At 37.0% G+C, this 26,546-nt stretch overlaps 1 protein-coding gene across 4 annotated transcripts in view; it reads left to right on the top strand.

The window, feature by feature from the left end:
- Window positions 1-12,422: 12,422 nt before the first annotated feature.
- si:dkey-262k9.2 (uncharacterized) overlaps window positions 12,423-26,546 on the top strand; it is a 25,296-nt gene continuing 11,172 nt past the window's right edge. The window contains exon 1 of one of the 4 annotated variants that reach the window (XM_047161566.2): window positions 12,423-12,490. The gene's annotated coding sequence lies outside the window, so the exon portion shown is untranslated. Of the gene's footprint in view, window positions 12,491-17,466; window positions 17,737-26,546 lie in introns of those variants that run through there. The other 3 variants (XM_047161568.2, XM_047161569.2, XM_047161567.2) reach the window with 3 other exon arrangements.

The raw sequence follows: 26,546 nt of genomic DNA, 5'->3' as shown, positions 1-26,546 counted from the left end.
TCATTCTGGGAAAGCCCTGGCATTGGTTAGTCCTTTTTTTTTGGGGGGGGGGGGGGGGGGGGGGGGGGGGTATGTCTCAGCCCATCATCTGTGTAGATTATGAACGCTTCTCTGAAAAAGAAAGTTTGAGCCAACAACATTCCCTTAAAGCATTCATAGACTCTGGAGCCACAAGTAACTTCATGAACTTTAACATGACAAAGCATTTTCATGAACCTCTGACCAATATGGACCATTCTAGGATGGAAAACGCCTGGGTACTGGCCAGGTTAATGTCTTAGCATTGGTCCCCATAGTGTCACTTGGGTTAACTCTTTATGATCCACAGTTTGACTGGTGTCCGAACCACTGGTTTGACATGAGTCACCTGCTAAGTATCTTATTACAATATACATTTCTAAAATCTTGATGTAGTATTCTATTAATTATAAAAGTAGATTTTCATGAATTCCTCCCCAAAAGGAAACATATCACTGTATTTTTCAATGTTCTTATCATAATAACATCATAACATTAACATAACACTGATGAGTTATTACTATTAATAGAATGTTAAAGACATTTAGAATATTAGAGTGTAACATAATTTACAGTTGCAATCAAACTTATTCAACCCCCATTGCAAATCAGGTTCATTATCAAGATTTACAGACTTTCAGCTGTTTGCAATGAGCAAATCAAACAAAAGCAATTGAAATAGTCCAAAAACAATGAATGATTCAAGTAATTCCCCCAAATTCCCCCAAAGAATCCCTCACAAAGCACAAATATGCAAAACATGTATTGTCTCAAGCACACCTGATGCAACTAACCAAGGTCTTCATTAATTGTACCAGGTGTGCTTGTGCTGGAACACATGAAATACCTGAACTGGCTATTTTTTTTTTGTGCTAAATTTGAGTTCTCTTACCCAGAATAAAACCTGCTCCAGAGCAGGTTAGACGGGAAGTTTAAGTTGCCATGGTGATAAAACCCGCAAAAAACAATCCACCTTGTTGAGACCGAAATACCACTAGCTGGGTAGCCAGCGAACGTGGATTTGTGAAACAGGTATTTTTTGGTATACACTGAGAATAAAAAGGTAAATATGATGATGTATCAGAAAATTCAGCTTTCTTTTCTTAATATTTACATCTAGATTTGTTATACAACTTAGAATATGGCACCTTTGGTAGCAGACCACCAAATTTTTAGGTGAACAAAGTATAGGAGCAATATATGAAAGTAAATAAATTTAGCAAATTAAAGTAAATAACATGCACTGCGATGGACTGGCACCCTGTCCAGGGTGTACCCCACCCTGTGCCCGATGTTCCCTGGGATAGGCTCCAGGTTCCCCCGCGACCCTGAAGAAGGAATAAGCAGTAGAAGATGGATGGATGGATGGAAAGTAAATAACACTATTTGGTTGCATATCCCATGCAATAACTGCTTCAAGTCGGTAAACCTTTGACATCATCAAACTGTTGCATTGTTGTTTTGCAGTACCTTTTCAGGCTTGTACTGCAGCTTCTTTCAGTTGCTGTTTGTTTTGGGGGGTTTCTCTCTTCAGTATCCTCTTCAGGAGGTGAAATGCTGCTCAATTGGGTTAAGGTCTGGTGATTGCCTTGGGCAGTCTAAAACCTTCCACTGTTATCCCCGATGAAGTCTTTGTTGTGTTGGCGGTGTGTTTTTGGTCATTCTCTTGCTGCATGATGAAGATGCTCCCAATTAGATTGGACGCGATATAAATTAGTAGAAATAGTTTTTTTTGTAGACTTCTTTGTAGCACCATACCTCATGAATTTATTCTGCTATCATCATGAGTTACATCATGAATAAAGATTATAGAGCCTGTTTCAGAAGCAGCCATGCAAGCCCAAGCCATGACAATACATCCACCTTGCTTGACCATATGTTTTGGCTTACGAGCAGATCCTTTCTTTCTCTACACTTTTTCATTAGTTTGGTAGAGGTTACTCTGGCTTCCAGAACTTTTGTGGCTCATCCCTGTATTTTTTTTTCCCCTCCAAATTTGGCCTTCCAATTCTTACTGCTGATGAGTGGTTTTCAGTAGACTATGGCAGTGGTTTTCAAAGTGGGGCCACCAGGGGGCCTCAACAATTTGGTGTGAAAAATAAATAAATACATGATTTTCTCTTTCTCACTCTCAGACAACCACACACACACACACACACACACACACACACACACACACACACACACACACACACACACACACACACAATCAATTGGAATGGAATGGAATGGAATGGAAAGATGAAAGATGCAATTATTAATAATAAAAAAAAGGGATATATTCAGAAGTCTGTATTTTTAATGTGTTTTAAAGACATCTTGCAAAAGGGGGGTGTCGGTCAAATTTTAATGCCATTTGGGGGGCCTTGCCCTGGAAAAGTTTAGGAACCCCTGGACTATGGCCTCTATATGTCTGTTCTCAAAATATTCTTCAAATAGTGTATTGTGATAGCTTAACCCCAGCCATGTTTAGGTTGTTGGTGATGTCAGTGTCTGTTGTTTTTGTTTTGTTGTTTTTCACAGCTCTCACAGTATTCTGTCATCAGCTGCTATTGTTTTCCTTGGCCAATCTGTCTGATGTCTGGTTGTTACATCAGTGGTTTCTTTCTTTTTCAGGACATTCTAAATTGTTGTATTGGCTACTGTATATGCCCTCTTTTCTGGTTGTTACATCAGTGGTTTCTTTCTTTTTCAGGACATTCTAAATTGTTGTATTGGCTACTGTATGTGCCCTCTTTTCTCAACTTCAGAATCGCTTGCTTTTCTCCCATAGACTGCTCTCTGAGGCATGTTGCATGAAGCTTACCTACCCAGGTAAGTTTGCATTTTGTTTGAGCAAACTCGGTTTTGTTCGTCTCAACAAGGTGGATTGGTTTTAAGCGGTTTTCATTGCCAAGGTAACTTACAGTACATGGCTAACCTCCTCTGGAGCAGGTTTTATTCTGGGTAAAAGATAGCAAACCCAAATTGGTCCAATCAGCTGTAAGCAAAGTGATATAAATCTGACGCATCAAAGTTAATCATTTAGTGTTTGTAGTGATGGTTTCACCGTTTGTGGAGAATCCTGTGGAGCGCAAATAACAAGCAAGGCACTTTGAAGGGACTTTGAACTTTTAGGAACAGACAAAATCCCCTGGCTTTTCCCAATGACCATCTGTACAAAAGACATTGATTTTGGGCAGATGGTTTAGTTTTCCTATGGCGGCTTCTTAATCTGCAAATAAAAAATCGGACATGCCAAAGTCACACTCTTACTGTACCACAAACTGTATGTATTGCTTTGCAGTTCTTTGCGAGTGCTAGCCAACATATTTACAGTACATGTATTGGCATTATTCCTATGTATATATATATATATATATATATATATATATATATATATATATATATATATATATATATATATATAAAATAAAAATACATTTATATTAAATGAAATTACATGAAATATATTGGGGTTATAAATTTTCAATCTGTTTATTCTCATATCTATAAAAGTCTATGAAGGTAAATTTTTGCATTTTCCAACAGCAATTTTCCTGAGCTTTGGCAGCCACAATGGTGTTACTTTCTGTGCTTAGTGTAGGTTTAAATATATTTCTGCAAATAATTTCTTGTGCTTCAGCCAAAAAGTATGCACCTGCTTTTTTCCCCTGTCGAATGCTATTGGTTGCTTGCTGCAACCATCTGGCCTTCATGTGCATGAGCATGATGAGTAAACTTTGATTCAGAGTTCAAAACCTGGGTTGATTGAGAAAGTGGATAACCAGTGACACGAAACCTATTAACGTTAATTAACCTGGGTTGGATTTGTTTGGTTTTGTCAACTCAAAACTTTGCTGGGTGGAGGCCTCTGGTCTTCATGTTGCTTTACCTTTTTTTTTTTTTTACCAGCAAATGCGGCATTCATGTTTTTCTTTTTTTGGTTCTTTAATGTAATGTCTTTTCATTATTACTGAAATCAAATCAAGCGCAAAATTTTATTTTTGTTTTAAGTTGATCATGCAGGTAATTCTGCTTGTCTTCATTAATTACTAGGTTTAATTGTCATGGAGGAGAAATAATATACTCGTGGTAAGATAACTAATATCTCCATGAGTCTGTCTGACACCAGAGTGCAAAAACAAGTGCTGTTGTTGCCGTTTGCTGTGTCATGTTAAACAAAACAAATAAAACCAGTCCTTCCTGTAAGATCTGGTGTCTGGAGATGTACTTCCTTTAGAGGCCAGAGGGGGCAGCAGAACACGCTACATTATTAAAGATTATTTAATTATTTTATTTAAATTATTACAGCTATGTGCAGTAACACATTGAAAGTGACAAAGAACAGAAAGCACTTTCACAACTCATCCTTCTATAAAAGAGGATACAATAATTCCTTTTGCACCATTCAATTTAAAATATTGAGAGTCGAGACCTTTGAGTCCCTTTAAAATTCTATTCTGCAGAAGTCTTTTCAAAGTCTGAAAAATTCCCATAAGGTTTTATGAAGGTTTGATGAAGTAACTCTATCTGATTGTCTTGTGTTTAGGAGAAGGTTCATTACACGTGAGGCTTGCCATGCCAAGCTGTTCTTGTCTATAAATCACAAAAAAGCACTAGAATATATATATACAAAGTGTGTGTGTTTTTTTTGTTTTGTTTTGTTTTATGACTTCTACATTATCAAGTCAGTACAAAAAACTGTTTAGATTCCCAAACATTAGTTTTCTAGCACACAATTAAATGCAACAGAAAAAGTGTTGGTATGCCATTAAAGGAAGCAGCTTATTACATAAAATAACACTTTTCAGACAAAAGTCAAACTCTCCAGAAGAACTGTGGCTGATTCTGCAAGATGCTCAATAAAACGTACAGCCCATTTCCTTATAAAATTGCATGAAATTTTCATCAGTATTAACTCAATAAATCTGGAAATATAAAGAATTCACAACATTAAAGTCCATAAATAAAGTTATGTGTAATAAAGAGGAATGACACAGGAAAAAGTATTGAACATGCTAACTGAAATTTATTTTATACTTAGTGTTCTCCAAAAAAAAAAAAAACAACAAAAAAAAAACAATGTATTTCTGAGATAACTTCTTCTTACAGGTTTATCCTGTGTAGATTGTACTTGGGTGTATATAACCTGATAGTAGAAATGTAGGCCCAGAAAGCAGATTTAAAAAAAAAAAAAACAACAACAAAAAAGAACCCTTGATATTCTGTCTCCATCATTATAGTATTATGTTCATTGACACTATCATTTGCATCAAAGCACTTTTATGTTGGTTGTTCTTATCATTTCATTACATCTCTTCTCTACACCAGAGCAAAATTTTTTTGTTCTTTTTTATGGACTCGAAGAACATAAGCAAATGCCTCCTTTTTGATATAACATCCCTGAGTCTAACAAATAACAGTATATGACATAACTCCTATGTCCTGCTGTGAGCGTTTGTATTTTCAGTCTTATTAACACAACATACTTTGGTAATAATTCTAAAAAGCTTGCTCAAAAATCAGTGCAGTAGGAATTAAAAGACAGCAAGTGAGTAACAGAACTATAAAGGACACTTCTAGAAAATGACACTTTCAGGCCCTTCTCCTCTTTCCCAAATACAACCACAGCCCCAAGTACACCCTAGGGCTGTGAGGTGACACCGTTTGCATTTCAATGTCGCACGCCTGCAATGATGAAAATTGAAATGCAGTGCAGGTGAGGATTACATGCAATTCTGACACAAAGTCAGCAAATAATTATTTAAAAAGCCATTCTAAAAAGCAAAAACAAGACAAAAAAAATTAGATCAAGTTTTGGAAGAGCAATGTAATAAAGGTCTTTGCTTTTCATAGTGGTGTTATCTGCATGTCAGTAATGAAAAGCAATACAGTGTTGTATTTTTCTTTTCACATTTCCTGTTTTGTGGAATGATCACTTCACTTTGGCATGGACTTTTCTCCATATAAACATAGAGGGAACAAACTGACTTAAAAGGATATGGGGATTATCTACAGCTCTTACCACTTATGAATTCAAATTGTACTGCAGAATAGAGTTGAAAATTGTTTAAATTATACCTCTAATGTTATTTATTTTTATTTATTTTTGATGAACTGTCAGCTAGAGCACCTCAATCTGGGAACACCTGGTGGAATTTTTTGTGGAATTTATTTAGTTGCTTGAATGTCAGTGAATCTATCTGCAACTTCAACCTAAGGCTTTGTCAGGGCACAAAACATGACCTGCTCTTCGACTCTTGAGCAAGCCAAAACTGTGACAGCATGTTCCAACTTCTTGTTGATCATGCTGTTATTGGGTAGAAACCAACTATTGTTTCACAACCTGTGCTGTTTAAACAATTACGTCACTATTAAGCCAACAATTTAAAAGCTGTCAAGAACAGTTTACAAATTCATTGGTATTCAGATATATGAGGGGACAGTCAGGTTGCCTGTAGTTATTCAAAACTAGTATTCTGTGCATTGGTTCTATTCATTTAAGAGTTGCCTAACAGGATATAGGTCCAGCAGATGGAGCTACTGAACAATCTCAGATCTGACAGTTTTCAAGCACAATCCTGAAAACAGTGTAGAGCACCATTTCTCACTGGTGATATTTTACAAAAGTACACAATTTCCCGAGACCATTACTGGCTTGTTACTTCCTTTTTCTGACATAATAGACTGACTAAGGTCACCAAGGATAATGACTTTTACTAGAGGGCTTCAGGTTTAACAGCCTCCCCTATCCATTTGTTTTGCCTGACAGATGACTCACATAAAACTGAAAATTCTAGTAATTTGTCTCTACTGGGAAATAATGATTCACTTCACATTAATTAACTAAAACATTTCTAAACAAGTCTATACACTTCTGTATTTGCAAATGTAAGACTTTGCTGACATCTAGCCTAACCAGCTTTTGCTGATGTAGCTGAACAGATTGTTTTTGAGGAGATAGTCTGGGGCCTCAGGGCTGGGAGCAGCTTTGGCAGCTCATATTGCCAGAAGTCATGCTGCCACACCTCCACCTGCAGTCTAACTGTTGAAGAAAGATCTGAATCAGCAGGTTACCTCAACGAGTTTATTGACCAATACTGAAAACCAAAAGCACTTGGCTATGCACTAATGGACAGTGCACACAGATGGCAAAGCCAAACATTGCCAAGGCCCATATTTCTGAAATGTTAGTGTGTGGGATGGGTGTTTTTGGCCTCCTTTTTAACAACACTCTTTGCATACCGTAATTACAGGAATATAGGAAGAAAGCCAATTCTAGACCTTCAGCTTTCATAAATATTGTCTTAGGAAAGAACATAAACTTACAAGATAAGTTAAGAAGTAGGCTTGAACAGTTCTTTAAGTGTTCATTAGATCATTAAGGGTACTTAGCATACTAAAAGGCTCTACTATTAGTAATACTTTTTAATAGGGAAATACTACATATAACCTTCCAGTCCATGTTACCAGAATTCTAACATTCTAGTACTACTAAAATCATTGTTTACAGCTATTAGGTGTATTAAATTAGGTTGAAATTAAACTATCCATAGAGGTAGGTCACCAAGATTGGACTTGGGCAACACTTTTGTTTATAACATAAATGTTCCATCAGAGAGACATCCAAAGATTCATTTAGGGCTCTAAATTCCCTAAAGCCATATTTGGATTAGATTACTTTTAACACAGAAAGATGGGGGTAATGTACTATAATTATAAAAGGAAAATCTCTTGAATTTTAGTCCCATCTAAATCCACCATGTCAGTAATTACATATCTAGAAAGATTATGGCATATTTTACCCTTTAAAACATGGCCAAAACAAAAACTAAACCAAGTTTACATCAATAAAATATAGACCATGTTTAAAAGGACCTGTCAGAGAAGTGAATTCTAGGGGGTTTTAGGTAAGCACAGGTACAGCCTACATGCGCATAATGTACAGCCAAAGCCATCACACCCATGTGTGCTTTTTGAACATCCTCTTCCAGATTTAGTCCACAATTTGCTGTTATAATAACCTGCCCTCTTCTGGGAAGGCTTTCCACTAGATCTTGGAACGTAGCTGTAGGTATTTGCCCAGTCAGCCACATGAGCATTAGTGCGGTCAAGCACTGATGTTAAGTCAGGCCTGGGCCACTTCCAACTTTGTGCCAACAGTTTGGGGAAGACCCACAAATATGGTTGTAATGGTCAGATATCCACAAATGTTTGGCCATATAGTGTATTTTGGTCATGTGAGCATAATGAGCATAATTATCAAGCACAACCTTGCATGACTACAAGCCCTACAAAAAGTGATTATAAAAAATGTCAAAAAATCAATTTGCATTAAAATAAGGTGTATGTAGTATGTATCATGCATACACTGTGAAGACAGTCTCATCTCTGTTAATTACTCCATACTTGCTCTGGCAACATTACTTAATGGACATGTCTGGAAATATCATCTCATCCAAATAGTACTTAAGAGTGCAATTAAGGTTTAGTACTAGTGTAATTCCAAGACCACACCAATCCTGATTACTTTTCTGAAAAAAAGTTGTTCAGAAGGATAATGCTGCTATTGAGCAATAGCAAGTTGCCAACAATAAGAATTCTATCAATAAATCATGCCAAATAGAGGCTATTGTCTTTTATATATTGTTAGTTAAGCTTGTATCCCATTTATACAGCAGCCCTGGATTAACTTACCCACTCAGACAATTCAAGTCTATGCGCAAAGATGTGGCACATGCTGTGCTACGAGTTGGCTGTGCATGTCAGGGCTGAAGGGAAAACAAGCAGGATGACACATGGATTAAACTGATACAAAGCCACTGCTCTATTAGTCAGACATGTGTTGTTGAAATGAACTCTGCTCCCAAAGCTTGCTTCTAGACAGCTAATAGACAGAAAATTCAACAAAGGGACCTACTGTATACTCATTGATGAGCATTGAAATGGACATAAACCACAAACTGTTACTGAGTAAAGTGTCTTGTCATTTACAAATATTAGTTCTTTCAGTCCAGACGTTGTTACAGGTCATAAGAAATGGATGCTAACAAGTTAATGTCATACACCATGTAAATAGTGTTTTCCATGAAGCATTATTAAGATTGTCTAAATTGTCCTCTATCATCCTGTTTTATAAAGACGGTTGGTCCTAATTACTCCAGTTAATTCCATGGGAATTAAAGACACTGAAAACAAATGGCAAACAATCCTAAAACTCCTTTACTGGTACTCTGCTTCACAATCATAATGTGTTTAAAATATATTTAATGTACGATGAGGAGCTTTATAAAGCACAAATAAAAATTCAAAAATTCATAAAATGCAGTTATGCAGCACAGATGAACTGTAAATATCTTACTCTGGGACAAGTTATACAACAGTAGATGCCTTGTTCTCGAGTTTATATCGTTTCCTTTAGATGTCAAAGGTTTGCTCACAGCTACTACAAAGCCATGATTACTATATGTTATAGGCTTATATTAAAATGGATAGTCTAATTGAGTGAGGAAGAATCCAGGAAGTAAATGCACTTATGTAATAATTATAGATAACTAGTAAAAATTAAACATAGTACACAACATGTTCATGGTGTTTGATCCTTATCAAAACATTAAGTGAACCTTTATGTCCAGTGGATGGTGTGGGGTCATCCCAGAAGAGACCAAACCCACAGTGATAGAAATATGAGAGGATAGCATAAACCTGATCAGACTTTGTATTGATTTGCAGTGATGCTTGGACCCAAACCTTTGACCAAAAAAAGTCCCTTATAGCATAACAAAAGCAACTTTTTTCTGTAATGGTTCTCCACATTTTTTCTGTAATGTCTTGGACTGTATACATCACAATTGGATTTTTGTTTTAAAGTATAACATCAAAACCTCCATCCAATTCACTGCACTTCAAAACGGAATGAAATCCAAAATAGTGAAAACAATAATACAAAATGTTTTGGTCAGTTAGACCGTCATCAGTGCATGACTGTGTTCTGTTGTTCAATCATAGGTGGACATGGTAGCTTAGTGGTTAGCACATTTGCTGCACACCTTCAGGGTTGGGGGTTCAATTCCCACCATGCCCTGGGGGTCCCCACCAGGCAACCAAACCCCAGCCCAAAGACATGCATTGTATAGACTGATTGGCCCCTCCAAATTGTCTATAGTGTGTGAACATATGTGTGATTGTGCACAGGGTCACACCAGGCTCCCTGCAACCCTGTGTAGGATAAGTACTACCAAAAATGGATGGATGGATTATTTTTCATGCACCAATGAAACATTTGGCATTTTTGTAACACCATGTCCTGTTAAATTCAACTTTTTCAATGCTTAACTAGTTTGGTTTTATTAAACTTTGCAGTGTGGGGTGTTTTTTATGCTGATTTTGCAATTACACACTCAAATGGTCAAGTTTAACAATGCATTGCATTTTTTTGCTTGTTAAGTCAGTGGAAAATATAAGATCAGCAATTGTCATTTGGACCAATGGGGCTAACCCCACTCATCTTTTTCCATTAATAATTCTCCCAATTACTTAATTAAAAAAAGAAAGCCCGGTCTATTTAATGTTACTTAAATATCAAGGGCATTGGTAGCTCAGTGTTTAAGAAGTTGTGAGTTCAAATCCTAGTACTGCCAAACTACCAGTGTTGGGCCCTTGAGCAAGGCCACTAACCCTTAACTGCTCCGTTGTATAAATGAGATAGTTGTAAGTTGCTCTTGATAAGGGCATCTGCCAAATGCTGTAATCTAATGTACTTATTAGACCTCTTCATGGCAATATTTTTTTATGAGTTAATTACTTGTTTTGGCCAGGATGAAGGTAGGATTTATTTTTGACCAATTATGGGATAGAGATGTGCTCAGTGATAAATTAGCTGTCAAAACAAACGTAGCCTGGAGGTCAAGAGGTCATGAAGGCAACAATGTCCTAGTCCAGGGGTTTTTAAAAAAGTCAGACAAATGCAGGGCAACAGAGAAGTTTTCCCAATGACACATTGGCAAGACATCTGATGTAAATAATCAGCCAATTAGCGAGCTTATCATGAGATGGACAAGGTGCTAGTCCAGCACATTTAATTAAAAATGTCTCCAGATGGTGTTCCTGTATTTGGTTATTTGATGTCATTTTTAGCCAAATTTTGAATAACATGCATTTTTGCTGACTGTGTTCCTTTCCCTCTGGTGTTACAGTACATATTCAATGACACTTATAACTTAGTACACAGTAAGTGGTTTTGGCGTGTCTCACAATAAAAGTATGGTGTGACGAATGTGATAACTTCCCGCATGCCAAATTGTTGAGAATGTTGAGAATATGGCAATGTTTACGTTTATGATTGCACATTTTAGTCAGCTGCAAGTAGAGGGTACATGATCGATAGTCTAAGCTTGAGGCAAATGTATACGATCATGAAAGTTAGTTGGGGACTTCCACAATTGGGTTTCCATTTGTGAAGGTAATCTGCTGTTGTAGCCCATCCACCCCAAAGTTTCATGTGTTGAGGTGCATTCTGAGATGCTTTTCTGCTCCCCACAATTGTAAAAAAGTGCTCATTTGAGTTACCATAGCATTCCTATTGAAGTGGATGATCGTGAGTATGCCTCTATGAACCATTGTTTCCCTTAATGTTTTCATGCTATTACTAATTCTCTTTAAAAAAAAAAACGAAAAAAAAAAAAACGGTCACCCGTTTTACTATCATCACTGTTAACAGCAAACTTGTCAGGGAAGTAACCTTTTAAATAACTGAGACTGTTGCCTGGGATTGCCTGGCCAACACATTTTATGAATGGTCAAATATATCATAAAATCTTAGCTTTGGTATTGAAAATTATACAAAAAAAACCCCTTCAATTTTAACTTACAAGTACTAAACAGCACTTCAATTATAAGATCACCCAGTTATTGCTTAGTAGACATCCAGCTATTGTAATGAAGTTAATAAAAAAAAAACATTGATGACTATGCATTCAACACTACAGTAGCCCTTTATTCTGGAAGTTTGCACCTGCTTCAAGTTCCTTTCCAAGTTCTTCATTCATGTGACATTTAAAAAAGAACAGAATTAAATTCCCTAACCTTAATCTTCAGCTACCATGTTCTTTTCCATAATTTCAGCATGTCTTATTGTTAAAGAAAGCCTACATTTGGTGGAGTCCAACACAATCATACATTTAAGATATACAGACCTACCACAAACAATTAAAACAGTTTAAAATGGCAGCATACCAGTTGCAGTCAAATATGTCTATAATATATATCCTAGTCAGCATAAAGCATGTGAAACTTGGGCAGGTGTTAAATTTCAGGAGGCAAGTCAACCAATGAGACATCCACACCTCCCCATTCGCAGATCCTGTCTGAACAGCCAAGGCATTAAAGTGGCCAGGAAGTTTTCATACTGCCAGTTTCACAGAGGAATCCAGAAAGAAACACATACTGTAATAGCACATAGCTCTCAACTTCTGAAAGTGAATATATACTGGTGAGTGGGATTCATTTTAAAATTTTGAAAATGTTAATAAAAGAGAAAAGATACTGAAGTTTTAAGTATGTAAAACAAGTTGAGGAAAAAAGTAAAGATAAACAAATTGATTAAACTCTAAACTTTAAGTTCTAGGTGTGCTCTATTTTAAATTGGTTGTATGTGGTTGCATAGAAAATTGAGTTGTCTAAAATTGCACAGAATTTGCAGAAAGTAGTGACTAAAAAAGTGCATGGTGTATTAAGTGTCTTTGGGAATCCCTGTCAAAGTGTAACATGCATAAATGAGTACTTCTGCTGGTAGATTGTGAGTTGAAAAATTGATAAGATGTTATGCAGGGACTCAGGGGCTGTTAGAGCAACAAACTGGACATGTAGGTTAAGATTTAACAAGGACAGGTAGATAACAAGCAGTTGCCACTCTTGTGACAGCAGAAGTGTATTGCAACAGATAAAGGGAGTGCAAAAAGCCTGAGTTATTTCTAGACTTGTTTAAGGAAAATGAGTTTGTATGAGTTCATCAGCACTTGGCTGTCAGGAAAGCAGCCTGACCCATAAAACATGCTGTGAACTGGAAACAACCCTAAAGCATTCTTGAAATATTAGAGGAGAAAAAAAAACAGCTAAGTAGTGTATTGAGTCACAAAACAATGCCCCGAACAGTAAATTAATAATGGCTTAAAAGGATCTTATAATCTCACAGTGAAGCAAGCACAGAGATGTACTTCACTAAGAAGCAGAACTTCAGCCAAATGCGAAGACTGTACAGTAGGGCATAGGGAGCAGGACGCGCTCCAGGGACTGGGTTCAACTTTTGGTTTATTTAGCTGCAGGATTTCTCAACATAGTCTGAGAATGGCACGTTCATAACAATTCATAACAAGGTTGAGTTTAAGTTATTTTTTTTAACAATTATTTACATTTGTTTCCTGCTTCTTGCAACTTTATTCATATACAATTAAAATGAATTTTTATTTCTTGCTCCTCCCAATGTAGCTTGATGAAATCCAAAGTACAGTGTTGCCTGAAGAGAATTATCTTTGCCCAATTATTAAAATCATACATAGACAACAGACTACCAGGTTATAGGAGTAGTTTGGTAGAAAATGAAATTGAAGTGGGAATTTTTCTAATAACTCTAAATGTAGTCAAGCATCTAAGCAGTGGCAGCTTGTTCATATTAGTTTTTCAACAAATGTTAACCTTCTGAACTTTTTTCATAACTCCATACATTTAAATTCCATTATAATTCTAATGACCTCTTTTCATAACACCAACAATTATCTATCTATCTATCAATATTGTATATATATATATATATATATATATATATATATATATATATATATATATATATATATATATATATATAGGCTTAGATGGAGGTCAGGTTATTTATATATTTATTAAAAGTTTTTGAGATGTAAAAAATGTTGATGAAACCTGAAAACTGTGGTAAATGTATGTGCCTTGCTAGCAACAGGAAACACACCTGCTGTATCAAAGTTAAAACCACTCAAAAGGAGCTGCTGCACTGTACATAGTCAAGTTTCAACTGTCTCTTACAGCCTTACTCTTGACAGCAGCCTATAGCAAAAGTCAACTGTGATAGAATCTCAACATAATTTTATTTGAGGTTATGTCACTATTAATGTCATCTTGCCACATCAGAATCTATGGTTATGGGCTGCTGCTTCTGCTGCATGTATGATTGAAGTTATTTTTATTTTTATTTTATTTTTTTAGCTTTGCACCGAAGGTAATAGAGCAACCAAGTACAACCCCAATTCCAAAAATGTTGGGACAGTATGGAAAATGCAAAAAGCAAGCAAAAAAAAAAAAGAGTCATTTGAAAATGCGATTCACCCTGTACTATATTGAAAACATTATTAACACATTATTTGATGTTTTACTTTCTGAATTTAATTTATTTTTTAAAATATACACACATTTCAAATCTGATTATTACAACACACTCCAAAAAGGTTGGGACAGTCAGCTGTTTACCACTGTGTAACATCACCTTTTCTTTTAATAACACATATTATGTGTTTGGGCACTTTAGACACCAGATGGTTAAGTTTAGCAAGTGGAATTTTCCCCTGTTCATCCATTATACATTTCTTCAAATGTCCAACTGCACGGGGCCTTCTTTGCCTTATTTTGCACTTCATAATGCACCACACATCCTCAATCAGAGACAGGTCAGGATAGTAGGCAGGCCATGCTAGCACCCGCATTGACACACTCCCATACCATGACATATGCTGACTTTTGGACCTCAAGCTGATAACAGCTTGGATGGTCCTTTTCCTCTTTGGCCAGGAGAACACGATGGGTGTTTTGTCCAAAAACTATTTGAAATGTTGACTCGTCAGACCAGAAAACATGATTCCACTGTGCTACTGTCCATCTCAGATGAGACTGAGCCCAGAGAAGTTGGTGGCGCTTCTGCACAGTGTTGATGTATGGCTTCTGCTTTGCATAGTAAAGCCTTAACTTGCATCTGTGGATGTAGTGGCGAATGGTGTTGACTGACAAAGGTTTACCAAAGTATTCCTGAGCCCATGTCAGGATATCCATTACAGACTCATGACAGTTTTTAAAACAGTGATGTCTGAGGGATCGGAGATCACGCGCATTCACAACTGGTTTACGGCCTTGCCCTTTATGCACCAAGATTTGACCGGATTCCTTGAAACTTTTAATTATATTGTGCACTGTAGGAGGTGAAATGCCCAAAATCCTACCAATTTGTCTTTGGGGAATGTTGTTCTCAATGTGTTGGATTATTCGCTGCATCTGTTAGCAGATTGGCAAGCCTCAAACCGTCCTTGCTCTTGAAAGACTAGGCTTTTTTTGGAGGCCCCTTATATACTATGATTAGACGATTGCCTCACCTGTTTCTTCACCTTCTTATTTCATCTTGTCACATGGCTATTAATCCTAAATTGCCCCTGTCCCAACTTTTTTGGAACGTACTGCATGCATCAATTTCAAAATAAATGTTTATCTTCATAAACATGTTGATTAGATAAAAATAAACAAAAATGTTGATTAGATAAAACATCAAATACAGTCGTAATCAAAATTATTCTCCCCAACTGCAACTTTATTGTCAAACTTTACAGAATTTCACCTTGCAATGAACAAATCACACAAAAGCATTTGAAATAGTTCAACACAACAAATGCTTCAAGTGGTTTCCACAAATTCAACTGAAAATGAAACTTATTCTGATTTCTTTGGTAAGAAATCCACACATAAAAAGAAGTCCACCAAAGAAGTTATGTGTAATAAAGAGGAATGACACAGAAAATGGCAGCAGATTCTTCTCAAGAATCTCCCAGTAACGGGCTCCATTCATCGCTCCTTCAATTATATGAAGTCTGCCAGTACTATGCGATGAAAAACAGCCCGACACCATGATGCTTCCACCTCCAAACTTCACTGTTGGTATAGTGTTTTAAGGGTGATGTACAGTGCCATTTCTTCTCCAAACATGGTGCGAAGTATGACAGCCAAAACGTAAAATTTTGCTCTCGTCTGACCAGACTACACTCCCCCAGTATTTCATAGGTGTGTCCAAATGAGTTGTAGCAAACTTTAAATATGCTTCGACATGCCTTTTCTTTAGTAATGGAGTCTTGCTGGTGAGCGTGAGTAATAGAGTGCATTGCCTTTTGTTTTCTCTGTGACTATGGCACCTGCTGCCTACAAGTGTTTCTGGAGCTCTTTCTGAGTGGTTATTGGCTCTTGGGCTACACTTCTGACTCCATGGTCTGAAATCTTGCAAGGAGCTTCTGAGCATGGCCAGTTGATGACGGAGTGATGTTGCTTCCACTTGCGGATAATGGTCCCAATGGTGCATAGTGGAGGATTCAGAAGTTTTGAAATATGTCTGTATTCGATTGCATCAATATGTTTTGCAACAGTAAGGTTGCGAAGGTCTTGGGAGAGCTCTTTGCTTTTACCCATCATGAGATGTTTCTTGTGTGACACCTTGGTAATGAAAAGTGTTTTTTTAGACCATCAATTTACTAACCCAGCTAATATTAATTTGCACAGATAGGCGGTATAAGTACTTATGGATTTTACTGAAAATATGTAGGTTAACAGGATGTTAAGCTTGTATGTGTAACATTCTCTTAGGGATACATGTAACTATAGTACAAAACAAAGCAAACTTTTGACAGCAAAAATATATTAATTCTTGGCTAAAGGGAAAATTGTGTATATTTAATTTCTTAATGAAATTGTCCTAAAATATATTCTTATTACAAAGCAGATAAAACCAGACTATGAAAGCAAGTCCTGCAATGTGTTGAGTATTAATAATGTAGTTAATTTGAGCTAATTAAATTTGTGAACATTGAAGCTTAATGTTTAACTTAATACAGTCACTAGATTCTATTTCCATTTAGACAAATTTCTCCCACATTTGTTGGTATAATTGTATAGGTGTTACATAAAAAGTGTAAACAACCCTTCTTAATATCATAAAAGCAAAGGACAGAGAAAAAAAATCTCTAAATTATACACTTTCCAAAAATCTTTTCTATTAGCTCAGGTCTAATTCATCAGCCTGGACATTCTGGAAGTATGAATTATGGTTTCGGAGTGGATATTATGAGGCTAATTTCGCTAGCAAATAAAGAAAACAATTGCATTAGACATGCTGAAAGTTTCACACTTTGACCTCAAACCACAAAAAACATATCAATATTAATTGATTGTAATGACACTGCCTTTGATCATTTAACTATAAATGTTAGCTGAAAAACATAATTTTTTACACTTATTTTACACTTAGAGATTTTAACATTAGTGAGAAATAGTGGCACTTAGTTTTGCCCTATTTTCAGAAAATTTGTTAATTTCCACTGAACCGTTCCTTTAATAGTTACTTTTGGTGGGAGGACCTTACTTACAGAAAGAATGCCAAGGGTGCCAAAACCTATCAGTGTGTATAAGTGTACATGTGTGCGTGTCAGCTCCGCACTTTGGTCAAAGTCCTTTTCGATCACCTACTCTCTATTTCTAAAAACATAACGGAAGCCCTCTTTGTGCAAAATCAGGGCCATATCGTTAGGTGATTTCCAGAGAAAAGTGCACGTCTGCAGAATAAATATGATTGCATAAGTACGTGTCTTCTTCGTGTGAGTATGAATCCCCCACACGCTGCTATCAAAGAGTCAAAACTGTGTTTCTTTCCTGTTCCTGCTCTGTGCATGTTCTGGGGCTGCCGTAAGTCTTTTTTAAACAATATTTCTGTTTCTCATTCGCATCTGTTTTCCCTTGTTTTTCTGACAAATCAATTGATTTGAAAATGAACTGTATGTGTAATTGTGTGCTTAACAAAATTCAGAAACCTTTTGAAACTTCTAGACTCAAGAGACTGATATAATTTATCTAAAGCGCTCATTATTATGCATCATAATTCGTAATAAAGTGTCACAGCAAGGCATATGTGTTTATATCTCAATACTGTGTGCTAATGAGTGTGGAGGTGTCTGATCTAAACTACTCTTTCAGGAGTGTGTGTTTTTATTGTTACAAAAATACAAACCAGTTGCATCGCACATTGATGGAGTGTTTGGAATGTAGACCATTGAAATGACTAGTTAAAAGTGCCAGAGAGCAGTGTTTATTGATTGACTATGAAATGCTAATAATTAAGCAGCAAGAAGTAGAAGAACAAGAAGAAAGAGACTAAGGTGGAAATAATGCAAATGTGCTCACCATACCAAGTTTAGATTGTTATTTTAGGAATAATACCCTTATGGCCATGCTGGTATAGGAAAATAATTAACTTCAAGGTGATAACTGGTGTAGATTATTTGCCTATAACAGCATGGCCATAAGTTCTACATTCCAAACACTCCATCAATGCGCTATGCAACTGCTTTGTATTTATGTCACAATAAAAACATATAACAGTGTGCCTCAAAGTGTGTTATTCCTCTTATACCACAGCAATTTGTCAATTATCCCAATTTTAAATCTATTATAGAATTAAACATAAAAAAATAAAAATAATAATTAATTAGTTAGAATGTCCACAAGACAAGTTCCTGTCATCACTTCCTTATAGTAGCTGTAAACATTCATTCCATAACTGGCCGTTTTTTTTTTTTGTCTCTCTCTTGAAGTTATCAGAAAAAAAGTTAATGGTGTATGAACCACTTCTGGGAACCCTTGTGAAGTTCCTGTGATATGATATAATGTAATAATGTGTTACTATAGAAACAATAACATATAAGAACAAGCACATTAATATAAACAACACTGTGGTATAATTTGTAATGCTAAGAAGTAGAAACATAATGTGAATAAAATTTAAAAAAGACTAATAAGCAAAATAATATTTAGATTGTTATAATAAGTTACAATTATGATTGATGTTAATTGTATTGAAGTGGAAGTAGAAGAACGAGTTTCAAAGATATTAAGGTGTGTTTAGTGATTCAACTGTAATAATAATAATAATAATAATAATAATAATAATAATAATAATAAGCAGAAAATAAAGTAAAAACCAAATGACCAAAAAAAAGGTTATACTGATAATTTGTGATTATGATTAATTATCACATTGTAGTGGAAAAACAAATGTGTACTGTAAGTGTAGCAGTGTGTGACTGGATGAAATGGGGAACTTCCTCTCCTTCACAGGACACTTCATTATATTACTGATGCCTCATTCCTGTAGTTGCTGTTTAAATGTTTTAGTCATCTGTGTATTTTCTACTGCTCTTTATTGGTATCTGGTCTTTCCCAAAAGAGAATGAATCTCTCTCTGTAGTAGGATTTGTTGTCTGACTGCATTGATACATCGCATAAACATTTGAAAGTTTCCAGTAATTAATTTATCTTTCTTTTAAATGTTAGAATCTGCACTTGCACTCATGAGAGGCCACATTGCACATTAGTGTAACCCAACTAACCAAAAGCTTAATGATTAGCTAATATGTTAGCACGTTTGTTCACACTGCCCCTGGCAAACATATGTTGTTATTCTGTATTACTTCACTTCCTTGAGAACTAAAATCATATATCCAACTTGTGTACATTATCATGTTGCTTGCTCTTGGTGCAGTCGTTGCTGACTTGACTTACTCATTTACCCAAAGCAATTAGTTTACATTTTTCTTACTCTCACTTCTCTAGAACAGTTCCTATTGTAAGATGTCGTACATGTGTGTCGGTTTCTGTCAGCATATTTTTTGTTAGCAGGAAGTCCTTAATTTGGAAATGTGGTACAAACATCTCACTTATCTGCACATTTCATATCCACTCTGGGATGTGTTACATGTAATGTGGTTAAGTTCTGTGGTAATTCTGTTGGTGTAAGTTTATTGTCTGAACATTCATGAATGCCTGTCTGCATGAAAATTATAAAGCTGAGTTGCTAAGTAAATGCTTCTGGTTCTACTTCATTACCTTGACAGAACTGATTGAATCCACTGCCACTACAGGAAAACATGCCAAAAAAGACATCCAAAAAGAAAATGCTTAAAAAGACACCATCCAAAACTCCCAAAGAGTAAGAACTTACATAGGGACATGGATGCTCTAAGTCTAAGACTAATAATAAAAAAATAACGTGCTGTTATTTAACAAAACAGATGTATAATTATTGAGATGGTGAAGCAGCCAGCCGGCTCAGGTCCTGGGGATCTCGTATGGATCTGGGAGAGGAGCCGGAGACAAGCGCTGCTTTATCTCTTGCTCTGTCTACTGGTCTACTGGCTCGTGTCGTGACTCCTCCTTCTGCTATGGAAAGCCAAACCACCCTCTAAAAGACACATAGAAAAAAGATCTAAAAGATTCATAGAAATATTGCCCAGTCACAGTAAGTTCCTGAGTTTCGCATTTGTAGGCAAGGTGTACCAATATTGGGTTCTTCCCTTTGTGCTAGCTTTATCCCCTTACACCTTTACAAAGTGCATGGATGCCGTTCTGGCTCCCTTGTGACTCCAGGGCATCCATGTATTAAACCACCTGGACAACTGGTTAATTCTAGCATGATCCAGGGAACTGGCAATTCAACATTTAGATGTTGTTCCCGCCCACATGAGGAGCCTGGGGCTCAGGTTGAACCTCAAGAAAAGTATGCTTTCTCCAGTGCAGAGGACAACTTTTCAAGGGGTTATATGGGATTCTACTATAATGAGGGCGTTTCTATCCCCAACGTGCGCAGGGTCAATTCTATTAACACTGAGCAAGATAAAGCTGAATCTGCGCATCCCCTCTAGTCTCTACGAGAGACTGTTGGGGCTTATGGCAGCAGCAGCCAATGTCATACCTTTGGGCCTATTGCACATGAGACCATTTCAGTGGTGGCTCAAAAGTCTGAGGTTTCATTGGAGGATGACACCTCTGAGAGTAATCAGGAGGTTTCCCTGGTTTTTAACCTCGGGTCACACTCTAGGGGCATCTCTTTATTACAAGATGGTAATGACAGATGCCTCCCTCACAGGTTGGAATGTGGTCTTAGACAGCTGTCCAGCTCATGGTCTCTGAAGCGGCCCTCATTTGAAGTGGCATATAAATCGCCTAGAAATGCGGGTCGTATTCGTTTGGCCAAGCAGAAGTGGATTTGTTCGCCTCCAAGGAGACAACACACTGCCCGCTGTGGTTCGCCGTCTCTCCGCCATGGTGCACATGTGGCCGAGGTCAAGTCTGTACGCTTCATTCTGTCCGATCATTCTGCTCCCACAAGTTCTACTGAGAGTTCACCCAGACCCTCTACGTCTGCTGCTAGTAGCACCTTTTTGGCCAGCTCGAATATGGTTCTCAGCGATAATATCCCTGCTAGATGGCACTCCTTGGGAGATTCCCATCTTCAGGATCTGCTGTCTCAAGCTGGTGGGCTGGTTTATCACCCTTTGCTGGAACTATGGAAACTGTGGGTCTGGCTCCTGAGGGGCACTAGCTCAGAGTTTTGGTCTCTCAACTGAGGCTGTAGAGACCATGCTGAATGCTAGAGCACCATCCACAAGGAAATTGTGCGTGCTCAAGTGTCCACTTTTTGTCTTGTGGTGTGAGGAACGTTAGCTAAACCTAGTAAACTGTGCAATAGCTACAGTCCTGAAGTTCTTACAAGGATGTTTCTCAGCAGGGTTGGCTCATTCTACAATTATTGTCTATGTGGCTGCCATTTCGGCCAGCCATGCCCGTTTTGATGGAGCCTTTGTGGGGCAACATGCTCTAACATCGAGTTTTATGTGTGGTGTCAGGCAGCTGAGGCCCATTTGCATACCTTCCTGGGACCTTTCTGTGATCCTGGAAGGTCTGTTAGGTGCCCCATTTGAGCTTTTAGAGTCAGTGTCAAATAAGTTACTGACTCTAAATGTAGCTCTTCTGCTGGCCCTGACATCTCTCAAGCGAGTAGGATATCTACAAGCTTTCTCTGTTGCCCCTTCCTGCCTTGACTTTGACCATGGATTAGCCAAAGCCTTCCTATATCCTAGGCTGGATTATATTCCTAAAGTGCATATGTCTCCTGTCCATCCAGTACTGTTCCAGGCTTTCTGACCTCCTCCGTTCCTCACACCAGAACAAGAGAAATTGCACCTACTGTGTCCACTAAAGGCTCTCTGTACTTACGTCCACTGCTCCAGCCAGTGGCGTAAGTCAGAGCAGTTGCTGGTCTGCTTTGGTGGCGACAGTAGAGGTGATGCTGTGTCAAAGCAGCGCATCTCTAATTGGATAGTGGAAGCAATCTCTATTGCTTATGAGGCGCGCGGTCTCGCGATGCCTCTGAGCATAAGGGCTCATTCCACTGGGGGGTCGCCTCCTCTAAGACTTTGTCAAAAGGGGTACCCTTTGTGTGTGCTGCTGTGGGGTGGTCTACGCCACACACATTCATTCGATATTACAGCCTGTATATACATTCCACCCAAGACTCGAGTGTCTTGCAGTGACCCTCGGGCTTGGATCTTTTGAACAGGCTTTACCCTCAGTATGATGGAGTGGGTATTCTGATTCTCACAGCGTGAAGGTCTATGTTAAATTCCCTTTGAAAGGGAACGTCTGGGTTAACCCTGTTCCCTGAGAAGGAAATGAAACATTATGTAGCTTTGTCATACTTGGGCATGCCTGTGAATTGCATCTTTGCTTCAGATAATAGATGCTGATGGCATGGTTCACAGGTGCCGTTTTATGTCACGTGATGTGCTTAATTGCCACATCACCTGATCACAGCAGGCCTGAGGTTACACAAGCTTCAGATACCAGTCACGTGCGAAGGCGCTTGCCACAGTGTATAGCTCGTGCAACGTCTCATTCCCTTCTCATTGAATGTTTTTCAGTTCCTATTTTTTTTTTTTTTTTTTTTTTCTTTTTCAGATTAGAGCTGCTTTAACTACTTCAATGGCACATCCATAAAGCATCATGAGCAATGACTGAAATATAATAGTGGATGTAAAAAAAAAAACAAAAAAAAAAAAACATGAACAAGTTGGATTACTTTCTCAAACACTGTTTTTTTTTTTTTTTTGAAAATGCCCTTGGAGGAGAAATTAGAAGTAAATATTGACAGAAGCATACATTTTGTGGTGTTGTTTGAACAACAGAGCTGGCAAATGGACCACTAAGCACAGCTTTTCTGTTTACCACACTAGCTGTTTGGAAAAAAAAATGGAGGATGATTACAGACTTGAAACACTTGATTTAAAAAATATCAATCACAAATAATGTTGCCTCTCTGTTTTTCAGTGAGTGTGTTCTGGTGTATACAGGTAGTACTGTAGCTTTATGCCTAATCTGAGAGCCCATGTTATAAGACTCAACCATAATGGTTTCATATTTGTATGGCCAGGTTAGTGATACATAGTAAAACTTTTTTTTTTTTTTAGACTTTCCATTTAATACTGTGACCAGGCATTACCACAAATGATTATAAAATTGTGGACACATGGCTCAGGTTTTAAAGTGTTTTGCTGGCTTGCTGAATGACCACCATTTCCAGCAATAGCAACAACAACAACAACAACAAAACATGCAACAAAGACCTGAAACCTTTACTTATAATCTCACTAAATGTCACACATTCTGAATGGGTTGAATGCAATAGTTCAGTGTAAGGGCAACACAATGCAACTCCACTATAATTTTTGGACACCTGCTTATCTCTGCATGGGCTGTGAACACTCACAACTGACTCAGACATGATTCACAGACATACAGGACTCATTTCCTTCTTCTCTGCATCAGTACACCTTGAATGAATAAACATATCCATAGCGTATCCATTCTCTCAGTGTGCTCACTTTGTCCATTCTGTATCCATTTATTCCCCTTCATTTTAATGTGGCTTTGTATCACTACATCTTTTGAATAGCAGTGTTGCATAACCAAGGCTTATTTCAGTAAGCCCTCTGTGTCTACATGTTAAACATTCTACCAAAGATTCTTATCATTTCCAGCTATATCATGACACTAAGACTTCTTTGTATAAGTGTGTGTGTGTGTGTGTGTGTGTGTGTGTGTGTGTGTGTGTGTGTGTGTGTGTGTGTGTGTGTGTGTGTTTCGCAACTCAATCCAGTAGGAAACACACAATAAATTTTCCAGCCATAAAATGAACAGATTGCATTATAAACAGATAAAAATATAGATATGAATAGGGGATGTTTATTGCATTTTTCTTAAGAAAGGTTGCCAGAAAGGCTCACCTAAACTAGAGGTGTGCAGTAGGACTAGGATCCTATGGGACACAACAAAAAAAGTCCAATGATTTGGAGGGTTTTTTTTTTTTTACTTTCATGCAGGCTTTAGCGAGCCGTCAGATATGAAGCTCATGTGACAAAGACCAGGAGCTGAGTACTTCATTTACGGCATTTACTCATTCATCAATAGTAACTGCCTGGTCAAAGTTGTGGTTGTTTAAATTAAACTATGTCCACATAAGTATATAAATACAGATATGGATATTTGGAGCACAGATATAGATATAGAATACTGCTTTTGGTTTTAGTTTTCCATCAAATGTGTATCCTTAATTAACTCTTTTCCATTCTGATGTATCACTACATGAATGGCAAAACAATGCTGATGTTTTCTAGTTTTTAGTTACTCACTATCAGGCTTTAAGGAACATCCTGCTCCATTGTACAAAACTGTACTTGTTAATAATATGGTGGTGGTGGTGGGGGGTATTAGGACCGAGGCCAAATAAGTGTGGAAACCAAAGAATAAGGCTAATTCAATTAAAATTCACATCTACAAGAAGATATTAGCCAATTTATACAGTAGTTCTGGCTTCAGGAGACGCTCTAATCGCAGGCATCGGGCTGTGCTGATAAATATTCCCAAATTGGTTGAGCTTATTATTTGACCCAGAGCAGCCCAGCACACAAAATTGGATGTGCGGCATTTTATTTGGCCTACTGAGGTTATTGCTAGTGGAAAATTTGCCCCGTCAGTCTGTGATCAGGAGTTGTGTTTTTGCTGAAGCGAGCTCTGCATTGTCTGATTAGTGCAGTAAACGACCGACTCTCACACGCTGTGATGACCTGAAGTAAGCATGGAAATTCTCAATTAGCCCACAAGTAAGCTCTTGCTTTCTCATAACCTATTTTTCTGTGCAGACAACAGAGAAGGACACTGTTTTTTTCACTGTAATCCTAGAAGAAGAATATTTCTGTCTAGACAAAATGTCACAATCAGATTCTTTGCCTCTGTTGAAGATGGTTACTCAGACGAAACTAACACAATGAAACTGATTAATGTTGTAATGGAACAAGCAAATAAGGAGCATGCTGATTATATTCACTTTATTTTCACATTTATTAAGTTCACTTTCTTTCTTTCTTCCTTTCTTTCTTTCTTTCCTTTTCTTTTTTATGTAATCATTTGTATAATTGATCAAAAAATACAAATACATATTATTGTATAATTGTTCTTTAAAACAAACACAGGCTAAATCTTTAGCCTATTTCTTTTTTTATTGTTATATTGAAAACTGGTCATATGAAATTATGAATATAACAAAGATTATTGATTGATTATTGATTGTGATGATATGTATCTTGTTGACATGCTGACTCATGTTTATATTAACACCTTGGTAACGTCTCTATTTACTTTGCCGGGGTGTAGGTGATCATAGGTGTTGATGTGGTATCATAGTGACAATTCAGAGGTATCATAGTGACAGGTTTGATTAGCTAGCTAGCAGGTAAGTAATGTAAAAAATAGCAAGGCATATGTTTGGGGTAATTACTGTTTTATAATTCATTCATCTTCAGTAAGTGCTTTATCCTGGTCAGGGTTGTGTTATATATATATATATATATATATATATATATATATATATATATATATATATATATATATATATATATATATATATATATATATATATATATATATGATTGTTATGTATATGATTATTATTTTTGATGATTGTTAATTTATTTTGGAAATCTATATACCATTATATAATTATATGCCAGTAGGTGAATTGGAATGTGTGAGTGCATAATGTCCTGCGATGGACTAGCACTTCATCCACCCTGTGTTCTCTAACTTGAGTAAAACAGTAACTGATGAGTAATGAATTAACATAATTACTTTAATATATCAGCTTTGTATAGTTATGCTACAGCCAGTTACTTGTAGTGAGATCAGCACCCTATTGTACAAACAGACATTTACACATAAATTCCCATAATTCAATTCAGTTTAATTTATATAGTGCTTTTAACAATAGACAAAGCAGCTTTACAGAAATCTGGATATGGATTTAAAATTAGGTCCCTAATGAGCAAGCCAGAGAAAACAGTGGCACGTAAAAAAAAAAAAAAAAACCTTGAGTGGAACTAGACTAGAGAAACTCTCCTCTTTTTGGTGACCCCAGATTATGAGATATTATTAGCACACATACAGACACCTATGCCGTTTCCCATAAGCAATGAGATCACTCCAGTATGTCCAGCTGCTACAATATCACCAGCATAATCGTACACATGGGGCAAGTGCAGATTGCCTCTGACATCATTTCCTTACATACCATAGTGTTGTGTTGTGCTGCTGTACTTAACAAAGCCAAC

Source organism: Ictalurus punctatus, chromosome 17 (assembly GCF_001660625.3).
Source record: "Ictalurus punctatus breed USDA103 chromosome 17, Coco_2.0, whole genome shotgun sequence".
In the NCBI taxonomy this organism is placed as follows: Eukaryota; Metazoa; Chordata; class Actinopteri; order Siluriformes; family Ictaluridae; genus Ictalurus; species Ictalurus punctatus.
This window is presented reverse-complemented; position numbering and strand designations above follow the sequence as displayed.